We start from the raw sequence: 12,801 nt of genomic DNA on the forward strand, positions 1-12,801 counted from the left end.
TGTTTTGTTTGGTTGTGAAGAACAGGATTGGTAGCCATGTATGTGGCGCTGAGGTTGTCACAGAGTAGTAGAGGGGTTGATATGCGGTTAGTGCCAATTTGAATCAGAACTGATTGAATCCAGAGGACTTCACCGGCAGCGTTGGAAAGACTACGATATTCTGATTTGACACTAGAACAAGAGAATACTTTTTGCTTGGAGAAGCTCCATGAGATGAGGCTGGAACCTAAAAAGGCACAGAACCCGCTTGTGCTTCGTCTGTCATCCGAGAAGCTGGCCCAATCGGCATTGGTGTAGCAGGTTAAGGCCAAAATAGAGGATTTTGTCAGAAGAATACCATGACTGGTCGTGCCTTTGAGGTAGCGAAGACCCGTTTTGCTATTTGAAGATGTGAAGAGGTTAGGCCGTGCATGAACTGACAGAGTTTGTTGACACTGAAAATGATGTCGGGTTTGGTTAGAGTGCAATATTAAAGGGCTTCTACTAAGCTTCTGTATTTAGAGGGGTTGTCCAGTAGTTGTCCATCAGTGAGAGACAATGTGGTACTAACGGCCATAGGAGAATGAATGAGCTTGCAGTTGGTAAGATGTGCACGATCAAGTAGGCTATGAATGTACTTAGACTGAGATAAGTGTAATTGGTTTGATGAGTGGGCTACCTGAATACTAAGAAAAAAAGATAGATCACCAAGATCTTTAAGTGCAAAATGAGTGTGTAACCAACTGATAAAGTGTTGAATGGTTGCAGAACTATTGCCGGTTACAATGATATCATCAACATAAATGAGAAAGATGATTAGGGTGTGAGAGTTGCGGAAGATGAATATGAACGTATCAGATTGCGCATTTGAGAAGCCCCACTATTTCAGACAAGTGTTGAGCTTTGAAAACCATGCTCGAGGGCTCTGTTTGAGACCATACAAGGCCTTATGTAGAAGCAAGACATGATCCAGGTGTTGATTGCTTATAAAACCCGGTGGTTTCTTGATGTACACTTCCTTAGATAGGTCACCATTAAGAAAAGCATTGTGCACGTCAAGCTGTCGAATGACCCAATTGTTAGATAATGCAATGGATAGCACAATCCGGATGGTAGTAGGCTTGACCACTGGACTAAATGTTTCAAAGTAATTGATGGTTGGAAAATGGAGTAAATAAATATGCGTTCATTATTCGTTCTCCATTCGCCACTGGTCATGCGTTGGACTAAGGGATATGCAATATGCGTCTAATGACCATGCATTCCTGCCACAAGTCTTCTTGCTCTCTCGCCAGGTATAATGAGATCGCAAGTTTCTCGGGTGATCTGAGGTCGAACTCAAGGACTTTTAGCTAAATGTTATGAAGTAATGTGTTACGGCGAAGAATAAAAGAAAATTGAAGTTAAGGGTTATGCGCTACTCCTACTTCTAACTAACAGATTAAGCAATGGAAGTATGACCATGAGAGTTAGAAACACGGAAACTATTAACACGTAATAAGATACATGGGAAAATAGATAAAATGGCGAGGATGTCTTCACCGCATCAATAAGCTTGATCGCAAGGGTAACCCTAGCCAGCGCAAGCTATGCGATTATGCTATACACACTTGACAAAGACGCAAGAGGACTTATGTCTAAGTCTCTATTCTTGCTCACGTGCTCCCACACACAAACAAGATGACTGCATACCACCGTATCCTACTTCTAGACGCATGCGATGTGACCGCATGCTTTCATATCCTATCTATAGGGTGCATACATTGTGTAATAGCAATCAGAACTTATTTCTAAGCCTCTATTCTTGCTTATGCAATCCAATCTGACTCTCTCAAGCCTAGATTTGGTTTTTAGACTACTCTCTCAAGTATGCCCAAATGATGAATGATGCGCTCATAAGATAAGGTAATCAACATAAAGCATGGTTGACAAAAGATTATTCCAATCTCTAGGAACATTGCTTACTTTTCCTAATGCGTTCCACTACTTACCCTCTCAGACAGTTAGTCGTGGCTGATCAGCTCGTAGATAAACATTGCGTCTGCTCACAGACAAGCGTTGCCTCAGTCTCACACTAAGAAAATAGGATTTTCTCACAATACCTGCACAACGCACACCTCTCGGTGGTTTGCTACATGCTTCATATGTCTATGCCACATGATTAAGTATGCGATACTCTAGCAATCTTACTTAGTTGTTGCAATGAAAGTAATGGATGATAAGAAGAGGTAAATGAAAATGGAATAGAAGGAAGTAGAGAAACGCATTGATCACAAAATGTATTAATCTCTTAAGCCACAATGTAATACGATACAGAGATAGAAGAGATATGGAGGGCCAAATGGGCAATGTCTTGCTTCCATCAGATGTGTGTCAAGGCTGCTGATGGTGCCATAGATGGGCGGTGGAGTAATCTCTCGAGAGAGCTATCTCCGGCGGAGCTCCGGTCGTCACTTAGAATGGTAGAAGGATGAAGAACTCTCAAGAATATCTCCTCACGCTTTCATCTGGATCACAAGGATCTGCCCGAAGGCAGAAGCTCGGATGATTTGAAATTAAGCTCTAAGGCTTTTATTTGTAGAGCTTGATCGCCGACAGCATTAATGGTCCTTCTCTGAACGGCGTGATGGATCTGCTCTGAATCTCTACTACTAAAAACGTGGTAGGTGAAATGTCAACATCACCTTTTGACTCCCAAGGTATGCGTTCGTGCTTGGTTTCCAAAGTATCATCGCATTCCACCACCCATGCATTCATCCCTCTATTACGGTTATTACTCTGTAGCTGTAACCTCTATGCGATGGACGTATGCAGTTAATGGCCATAACATCCATGCGTTGAACGTATGCGATCGCCTCTGCGATGGTGAGATTCACTGCATGTGGTCGATTCCTGCATTAGCTACAAAAATAGACAATTGGACGCAGAATAATGCATAATAGTGGGTTAGCCAAGATTTTCATTGCAGATCGTCGCAAGCTCATTTTCTCATGAATTCTTAGTATAATTACCACATATACTACTTAACAACCCTTATAATTTTAAATAAAAGGCCTGTAATAACGTACATTTCTGCTCATTATCAGTAATCAATACCATAATATTGACTAAAGCCTTGAGCGACCAAGCAGGCCTTAAATCGAGCAATTTCACCTGATGAAGTCATTTTAAGCCTGAACACGCACTTACTATCGATTACCTTGCGATCCTAGGGAAGAGGTGTCAAAGACCATGTGTTGTTTCGTATGAATGCCTCATATTTCTCAAGCATAGCTTGTTTCCATTTTGGATGAAGAAGTGCTACCTTATACGACTGTGGTTCTGTTTTGTCCAAGTCAGTGACAATGGATAGCCAAGCCCTTGGTTTAAAGATGCCCATTTTGGATCGTGTGATCATAGGATGGCTATTGGTTGTGAGAGGGAGGGCTTGTGGTGGGTCTGGAATGTTGGAAATGGTTAGGTGTGGTGAAGAAGAGTTAGTTGAGGAGGTAGGTGTGAGTGTTGGTGAAAAAGAAGAAATGAGGGAATTTGGTGAACTGGTTGAAGAATCAGGTGGCTAAAAGGTAGGGATAGTAGGTTAGCTGGTTGGTGTACGTTGGAAGAAGGGAGAGGGGATGGAAGAAGATAGATGGGGGGAATCATGGTGATGAACAGTATTGCTTTGAGGATTAGCAGTAGACCGATTTAGTGAGGAGGAGCAGTGAGGATTGATGAGAATAGAAATGGAAATGACAGAGGAGGGAGGAGACTGTGATGGAGTTTGTGTTTGAAGGTTATCTATGAAAGGAAAAGCAATTTCATTGAATGCACATGCCTAGAGACATATATACAACCTGATGTGGGATGAAGGCAGAGATATCCTTTGTGTAAAGAGGTGTATCCTAAAAATATGCATTCATGAGACCGGTATTGAAGCTTATGATCATTAAACGGTCGAAGGAAGGGAAAACAGGCATAACCAAACACTTTAAGAAGTTGGTAATCTGGAAGCTTATTGTATAGGGTTTCATAGGGAGATTTGTTGGCAAAGAGAGGTGTGGGTAATCGATTTATGAGATATGTGGTTGTGTGGAAGGCAAAAGGCCAGAAGGTGTATGGAACAGAGGAATGGGCAAGCATGGATAATCCGACCTCAACAACATGTCTGTTCTTTCGCTTAATCATGCCATTTTGTTGGGGGGGTATAAGGGCAAGATAAACAGTGGAGTATGCCAAGTTTGTCTAGAATAGGTGAGAGAGCTTTGAATTCTCCTCCTCCATCAGTTTGGATTGATTTGATAGTGATGGAAATTTGATTTGATATTATTGTTTGAAACTTGATGAAACATGGGAGAACATCGAATTTTGCTTTTATGGTGTATATCCAAGTGAAGCGTGAGAAAGCATCAATAAACTATAGGAAATATTTGTCTCCATTCACTGAATTTATAGGGGAAGGACCCCATACATCGGCATACACAATATCAAAGGGAGAGTATGGACGAGAAGTAGAAGTATGGAAAGGTAAACGATGGCTCTTGGCCATTTGACAATGCTTGCAAACTGATACATTTGTATTATTTTTGTACTTCAGTCTGCATTTGGACAGAACAGATTGAACTATTGGAGTGAAAGGGTGTCCCAAGTGACTATACCACAAGGAAAAATCTATACATGTTGAGACGAAGGCAGATGGATGAAGAGAAAGAGTGGATGATCTTGGAGCAGCTGGAGTGATAGAGAGCTTGTATAGGCCACGATCAAGTGTGCCCCGGAGGAGTGGACTCTTGGTTTGAAGATCCTTCACAATAAACGAGTCTTGGAAAAATTCAACATAAGTGTGATTGTCATAACATAAACGACCTACGCTAGTGAGATTTCGAGAGATGGAAGGTGTGTGAAGGACAGAGTGAAGTGGACAGAAGTGCAAGATATAGGGGACAGAAAATGTGAAGACCTAGTATGAGAGATGGGAAGAGACTTACCATTTCCTATCACAACTTGTTCACCACCATAATTGGAGTAGGCTGTTGGATGTTGGACAAGTCTGGGGTTATATGATGAGTAGCTCTGAAGTCCATATACCAGCCTTCATCCAGATGATTGGATTTGAGAACAGGGGAAGCAGTGACATATGATAAGGGTTGATTGGTGGTTAAAGCGGTTTGAGCAAAGTGAGCTTGGGGAAGGTGAATGGTTATGTATTTGGGGTTATCGATATTATAGCATGATAGGGCTGTATGGCCAAGTTTATTGCAGATTTGACATTGAGGCATATTGGAGGAGTTTGATGGTTGATGAGGGGGTGGTCTTTGATCTCGGGCAGGGGATCGAGGAAAAGTATGGTCATTAACATTAATAGCAAAGAAATGAGGATTAGGAAGAATACCTGGAAGAGGGGGGGAAGTCTGAAAGATGGTCTGGTATGTTGCTGCCAATGAGGTCGTCGAGGTTGTAGAGAAAAATGGGCAACATTGGCTTGGATGTGTTGAAGTTGATCCATGGAAGACTCTGTTTCCAACCGAGAATCATATGCGATAAGCAGGTGATGCGTGGTTGATGCGATGAAATAATGGTGTAAATTGCGGTGGTGGTGTATGCATTGTGCATACAAGTTTTCTTAGCAAGATCCAAGTATAAATCATACTAAGTTTCCTGGTAAGCCCAGGGTTGAACACAGAGACTATGGAAACAGTATGCGATGGTAATCTCAGATCTCTTTATGTTGATAAATAAAATAATGCGTTGGTTGGTATGTTGTTTAAGGTATAAAGTTTATGCGGCGGAATTGAGAAAAGAGTTAATAATACGAAGATACAACGAGTATGCGGGCGAACGGGTTGATAAGGTATTTAGCTAGCGCTTTCTAAGATTATGTTCAAGCTATGCGATCATGCTACACACATACTTCAACAATTCATCTTCCAATGTAAATGCTATGGTTTCTAATTTTAAGACACATGCGATGTAAGCGATGATGTCTATAGGACTTATTCCTAAGCTTCTATTTCTTGCCTATGCGATGATGAATGATGCATACAGGTATAAGGTGACTGCATACCATCATATCCTATCTCTAGGGTACATGCGATGTGTTAATAGCAAATAGAACTTATTCCTAAGCTTCTATCTCTTGATTATACGGTTCTAATCTAACTCTCCCAAGCCTAGCTTCTAATTTGACTTTTCCAAACCTAGATTCTATCCTTAGACCACCCTCTCGTGCATCTCTAAAGAACGAATGACGCATACATAATACAAGATGATCGCCTAAAGTGAAGATCTCAGGTCAGACTAGCTAAGTGCTTTTCAACCCATTCGACAGTTTAATTACTTATGCGTAATATAAAGAGAGTGAACAGATATAGAGATGCAAATTCCATTTTATAGATAAGACTAGAATACAGAATGACAATAGAAATAGAGATAGAGAGCATGGTAACAATTTTTTGCGTCCCAAGGCTTTTACATTGAGTCTCTCTACTCTACTCAATGAATGTTCTTGCTTCCGCAAGAGTCGGCCCTCTCTCTGTTCTCACTCGGCACTCTTCCGAGTTAACCAGAACGATCTTCCAGCATATTCTCCCTTCGCTCACCTCCGCCTTCTAAGTATATTAAATTACAGATTAAGGCTATCTAAGTATATGATGAAGAAGAACTCTAAATTTTGAATAGCGAAACCGAATTGATCGAACTTCTTTAACGAAGGTGGCTTTCGGTATTTATAGAGCTTTAGGGTGAAGAGTTTTTTCTCTTAAATGATTGTACTGATGAGATGTCATTAATTCTCTGTCTGATGCACCGATTAATTGTCACCAAAAAGTTGAGTGTACTTGCTAAAGTGTGTCGTTAATGGCTTGTCCACTTAATTCAGATTCGACCGTCACCAGCTTTCTATCCCATCGTGATTTATTAAACTTTCACCTTGATACACCGTCTCTATGCGGCCACCTTCTTGAGCAGATTTTCGTGAACGCATACGATCGCATAGCCTTGCGGTAGCAATCTTTTATGCGTTCGGACGCTGAATTCCTTGGATCACAACTTTGCCTTGCACCAATGTATTTTCCTGCACAAAATACATAAATTAGCTATTTTAATGTGATGGACGCATGCGATCGCAATGTTCTAAACTTAATGCTTTTTTACGCGATTTTATATATTTTTATCGTTGCAATCCTTCATTATTTTTTATCTTTGCGTTGTAATAACGTGCATTTCTGCCCATTATCAGCAGGCTTCGAACATCAGCTATGGAGGGGCGGTCAGTTCTATTTTGAATAGAGGTCACAAAAGGGTTGTACTCATTTCCGAGACCTTTGAGAATATAGGCGAGATGGTCACGATAAGACAGAGGTTCTCCAATGGCGGCAAATTTATCAGCAATATCTTTGATCTTTGCTAGGTACTAGAACACGCTGGTACCATCCTTCCTTATTTTCTAAAGTTGAGAACTCAGTCCCATGATCTGAGTTGTTGAAGACGACTAATAAGTTGTTCGAAGCGCTTCTCAAATCTCTAATGTTGACTCATAGCTGACTATTTCACCCATTTTATCTTCATTTAGGGAGAAATAAAACCAGCTCATAATTGTGCGATTGCACTTTTGCCAATAAGAAAAATGAGGGTTGATTTGTGTCTGTTGAGGATCGAGGTATTTAGGGGGTTGGGGATAGGTGCCGTCAATGAAAATTTCAAGGCCGTAACCCATGATCAAATTGAGAAGCTGATTTTTCCAGAGAAGGTAGTTGGAATCATTGAGTTTGACAGTGAGGGATTGGGACATGTGAGAGTAGTTTACTACTGAAGATTGCAGGGATGGGAGTGTGGAGAACAAATTAAGGGGTACCTGGGTTGAAAAAGGATGATGGAGTCGTGGTGGAGGGCCATATTAGGGAGGATAGAATGGGTTTCGAGTAGGAGGAGGAATTCGTTGAGTAGTAGGTGGGGTAAACAATGGGAAGGATATGGAGATGTTGGTTGGAGATGAGACTGTCGAATGAATACCTGGGTTTGATGTCACTGAAAGAGTATAATCTTCTTCTGATGTTCCCGAGCTTGATGCCATGAAGGAAGAAAATAGGATGCTTATGGCTCTGATACCATGTAGAAGACGAAGAGACAGAAGAGAGAAAAATGGAAATTTACTAGATGAAGAACTCTACACGATATATTGGCTATCACATAGTAGCTATTTATTAATACATAAGATGCCACTGGGCACAAGAATATAGGCCGAAAATAACAACCAGGAGAGAGAAGAATAAAACTTAACAATCAAATAGTGAAAATGGGAAGCTTAAGAAAACAGAGAAAAAATGGAGAAATTCCGTTTAAAAAATTAAAAGTACAAACCATTGGACGTCTCTTTTATCAGCTACTTCATCTCCCTACGTGAAAAACGTTACTTCCTCTCAGCCTTAGATATTTGAAAATAAACAATTATGCCCTTTTAGAAACTTGGAAGACAACGAAGGACTAGAACTTGGAAAGCACAAGGATATAAGCTGTTCGACCATTGTGTACCAAGATCAAACAAGTGGTCTGCAAGTGAAATCAAGCAAAAGAAAATGGGTGGACAAAAGCCCATGTGAAGAATCAAAATCCTAATTGAAATCCAAGACCAAAGTTCTCATGATGAACATTGGTGACTTAAACTTGGGAGTAACGACAGGCTGAGGTCATCAAAGAACATAGTGATCTTGAGGCGACCGACGGTCAATCAATTATCAATTGCATTCTTTTGGGATTTTAAGGACAAGAAGGTGGTGTCAACGCTGAAGGAGTTGGTCAACGAGAACGGTGAGAGGCTTCATTGTATATATCCTTCATCGTTTCTCTTATTTCTCTCCACATCTGACTCACTTGTTTTGTCGTTCTCTCTCTTTTTCTTTGAATCTGATTTCGGTAGGGAATCTGATATTTTAATCGTTGGAGTTCCTTCAATTAAACATTTGATTTTTTATCGCTATATTTCTCTGTAATGTTAATTTTTTTCTTTGATATGAGCTTTGTTTTGTTGTTTTTTCAGATGCCTTCAAGAGTAACAAAGACAAAGCTACTGGTGTGATGGACATTTGCATGTCTTCATTGAGAGTGTCAGTTAGGTTAGTATAAATCACCATCTCATGGGTTTCTAATTTTTCGACTTTATCGCTAAACATATTAAATATTTTCTAATTATTTCTTGATTTTATACAGATTCCCCCCAACCAACTACACACAATTAAAATTTTCAGATCAGAGAGAGTAATCGATGATATTGCACAGTTTGACATTCGACTGACCTCCATATCACACTAGACATGTTGCTTGTCTTTTCAAGACAAGTAATTCAAATCTTTGAGGTAATTTTTCTTTTAGTACATTGATTAGTAAAAGACTTTGATCAAGTTTTTTATTTAAAGAGTTTTAATTAATATGTTAAGCAAATTTATTTAAATTGTTATCTAAGAAGATTTTTCTTAAGGCAAGGATTTCTAAAAATGTTAGGATGAAGGTTAACAATTATTATGAAGAAGAAGATTTACAATTCTACTCCATAAAATTTTGGCAAGTACGATGATCACTTCCTTAGTACATGAAGGAATTATGAGGATAATACATGTAAAAGTTTTGAATATGATCTTAACACAATTTGCAAAAGCCAGAGTCTTACACAATAAATAATAACACAAATAATTATGTGGAATGTCTTATAAAACTAAAAATAACACGGTGTATTTTAAGAAAAATAATTGTAGAGGTTTATTGTTTTAATTTGCCTTCAGTTTTTTTATTAAGATAGAATGTTTTTGTCTAATACTGTTTTATTTAGAATAAAAGGGACAAGATTTTTTATTATAACTGGAAGGGATCAGATCCCGTAGTGGAAGCGTTGTGATGAATACCTTGCATTCCGTAAATTGATTTTTACATAAACAAGAACGGTAAACTAAAGCAGAATATACGTAGAACAAACATGTAAATAGCATGTTGTAGAGAAATGATAGAACCATTTTTACCTTAGTAGATTCCTAAGCTTCTAAATGATCCTCTCGATGTTCAACGAACGACTTCTCCAACAATCTTGAACACGAACGTTTTCTCGAACAATCTTAAACACGACCGCGAGAGTAACCTTGTTATTCTCAAAGATTCCAATAGAAAGATAAGTGGTATCCAAATATTGGAAGAGGGTGAGGAGGAAAACTTTTTGGGAGGGTAGAGAGAATTTCTTTTGTGGCTTAGGAACATTCCACCACTTCTCAACCCCTTTCTGCAGCAAGAATGCCGCTAACTCGACCTTATGGTCCTCAGGGCACCTCATAACCTTAAAACATTTCTCAATCAAGTCCAACCAGATCTCAGCATCTATTGGATCTGTGGCTCCATCGAACGTCGTGGCACCTAAAGCTTTCAGCCTCTCGACGTCGAATTTCTTTTCTGGATCATTCTGAATCGATCCAACACTTACCGCCAAGCTTTGAGTGATTCTATCAAATACCCGATCCTCCATTTGGGGTTCTACATCTACCCTAGGTGTACTCGACTCATTTGCAGAAGTCGTTTTCTGCTCTATTGAGTCTCTAACTCTTTTTCCCTTCGGATCTGGGTCCCGTCTAACTTCAGGACCTTCGCTGGTAGGGTCAACATCCCTCTCCTCAGTCTGCTTACTCCGCCTGCCACTTCTCCTTAGCATTTTTGCCTAATTATTAGGTACACATGTTAGGGACTTATCTATGGGACTTAATCTAATGCACAAACTCTCTCTTTCACCCAATACCTTATGCTTTAATACTAAACTAGCTTAAACCTTTCCCAACTTTACGTATACCTTTGCTCTGATACCAAGCTATCACACCCCGCCCCAGACCACCCTCTTAGCCTAGGAAAGGGCGTGACTGCAGCAGTTATCAACCCTGTGGCTGACACTTACTGCCTACTAACTGTTGCGGAATAACTCTGACACTAATATATAACTCACATATAGCGGAATATCTTTAGGCCAAAATTTATTAATTTAGAAGTATAGCATATTTAGAGTCATTACAACACTAGATTCACATGTCCCAAAACCCACAAACCCTAGTCCCTATATGAACAACAGTAACATGTGTACAATATTAACAGTAATCATCTAAACAAACGGGTTACAAATCTTTTTATCCTTTAGTAGCAGAGTAGATACAAAGCTATCTTCAGAGGATTTGACCGCTACCTGTGGAGAGGAAAAAGAAAACATTTGAAAACGGGGTGAGCTTGCGCCCAATGAGTGACTTAAGAAAGATAATTGATTCTCATGCAAAATCTCAATAAAGAGTTTAACTAAAATATAAGCTTCTTGTACTGCAATATAAACATTTTCCAAGCATAAAACATATAAATTTATCTTAATCATAAAATAGTAAAACTATTTCTCAGTTGAGGATAACCTTGCTGTGGGTAAAAACAATCCCAACACCAACTACTAGTCAAGAGAGAACCCTTTTGCTCAATCTCTGATTCTACCTATGTGCACATGGCCATACTAAGTACCGTCATACCTTAGGTACTTCTGCTCAGATAGCTTCTCAAACGTCCTTCAGTACCAATAGATACCTTCTCAAATGTCCTTCAGTATCTAGTTGGGCGGATACCTTCTCAAATGTCCTTTGGTATCGTGTTTTAAGTAAAACTAGTCATAAATGACTCTCTCTTTAAAGCATGTAAAATATAACACATATAAAAACATGGCTTTAAATGTACTAACGCATGCTAAGTATATTTAACATATATAAATCGTTTTTCAACAATTTCTCACACATGCATGCGTTTAAAACATAACCCATGGTTTGCTTGGAATTCACTTTGTAAAACTAGCTGACATGAGAATAATCTTCTTTAGAACATGCTTTCTATAACACGTTGTAATCAAACCTTTTAAGAAAATGTTTTAGTCAAAACGTTTTAGCCACTCACCTTGATTTCTTAGGAGCTTTTCACTCTAGTAGCTCCATTTTCTACCTCAGGCTCCCTTTTCACCCCTAGAATCCAAATTCAATTTATAGCTTAGATTACTCATAGTTCTAAATCTTATTTTTAGATACTTCCTTCTACAAACATATTATAAAATGTCTCAGGAAGCTCACCCTAAACTTTGAGCTCAGAAATCCTCGTGGTTTGGCCGGAATCACAGAATCTTCAAGACTGGCCCAAACTGATCTGACAGCCTGATCCTTCATTCTTCTTCTCAGTTTCCAGCCCGACCCTTTTGAGCTTTTCTTCCGGTAGCCCTACCCTAAAAACTAGACTCTCCGAGCTTTCAGGTGGCTTTAAAATAACTTCAAATGCATAAGTAAATTAGGAGAACTTCTCGTCCCAAGTTGATGCGTCCTCTATGACTAACGCATGGATTTGGCTCCAATACAAGGTTTGCTCAACTTTCCCACTCTTTTTACGGTATTTCTGAATTGTGAACTAAAAATGATGTCTCTTGGCTCTATTTATAGGCGTCCAAAGCTTCTACAGAGTTGACACCACCTACTTGGCTACATGGCCAAGTGTCTCCTTTTCACCCCATCAACGCAATACTGTGATCATCGCAAGCTAAGTGTCTTCCTCTTGTGTAGCCAACGCATGAGCCTCCAATCAGATTCCACCTCCTTAAATTCTTAAGGCTTAAGGCTTTCCTTCCAAGAAGACATATGGTTTTGATGATGTTCTTCTGTTGATCTCATCCCTTGTATGCGTCCAACTCTTGGATGTTCAACACATAATCCATACTCAACGCATAGCCTATCATCAACGCATAACAAGCCAAATCACTACCATCACAATTCAATCTAGCCATCGCAAGAACTAACCATCACCAATGCATAGGGT

This window comes from Benincasa hispida, chromosome 3, assembly GCF_009727055.1.
Source record: "Benincasa hispida cultivar B227 chromosome 3, ASM972705v1, whole genome shotgun sequence".
In the NCBI taxonomy this organism is placed as follows: domain Eukaryota; kingdom Viridiplantae; phylum Streptophyta; class Magnoliopsida; order Cucurbitales; family Cucurbitaceae; genus Benincasa; species Benincasa hispida.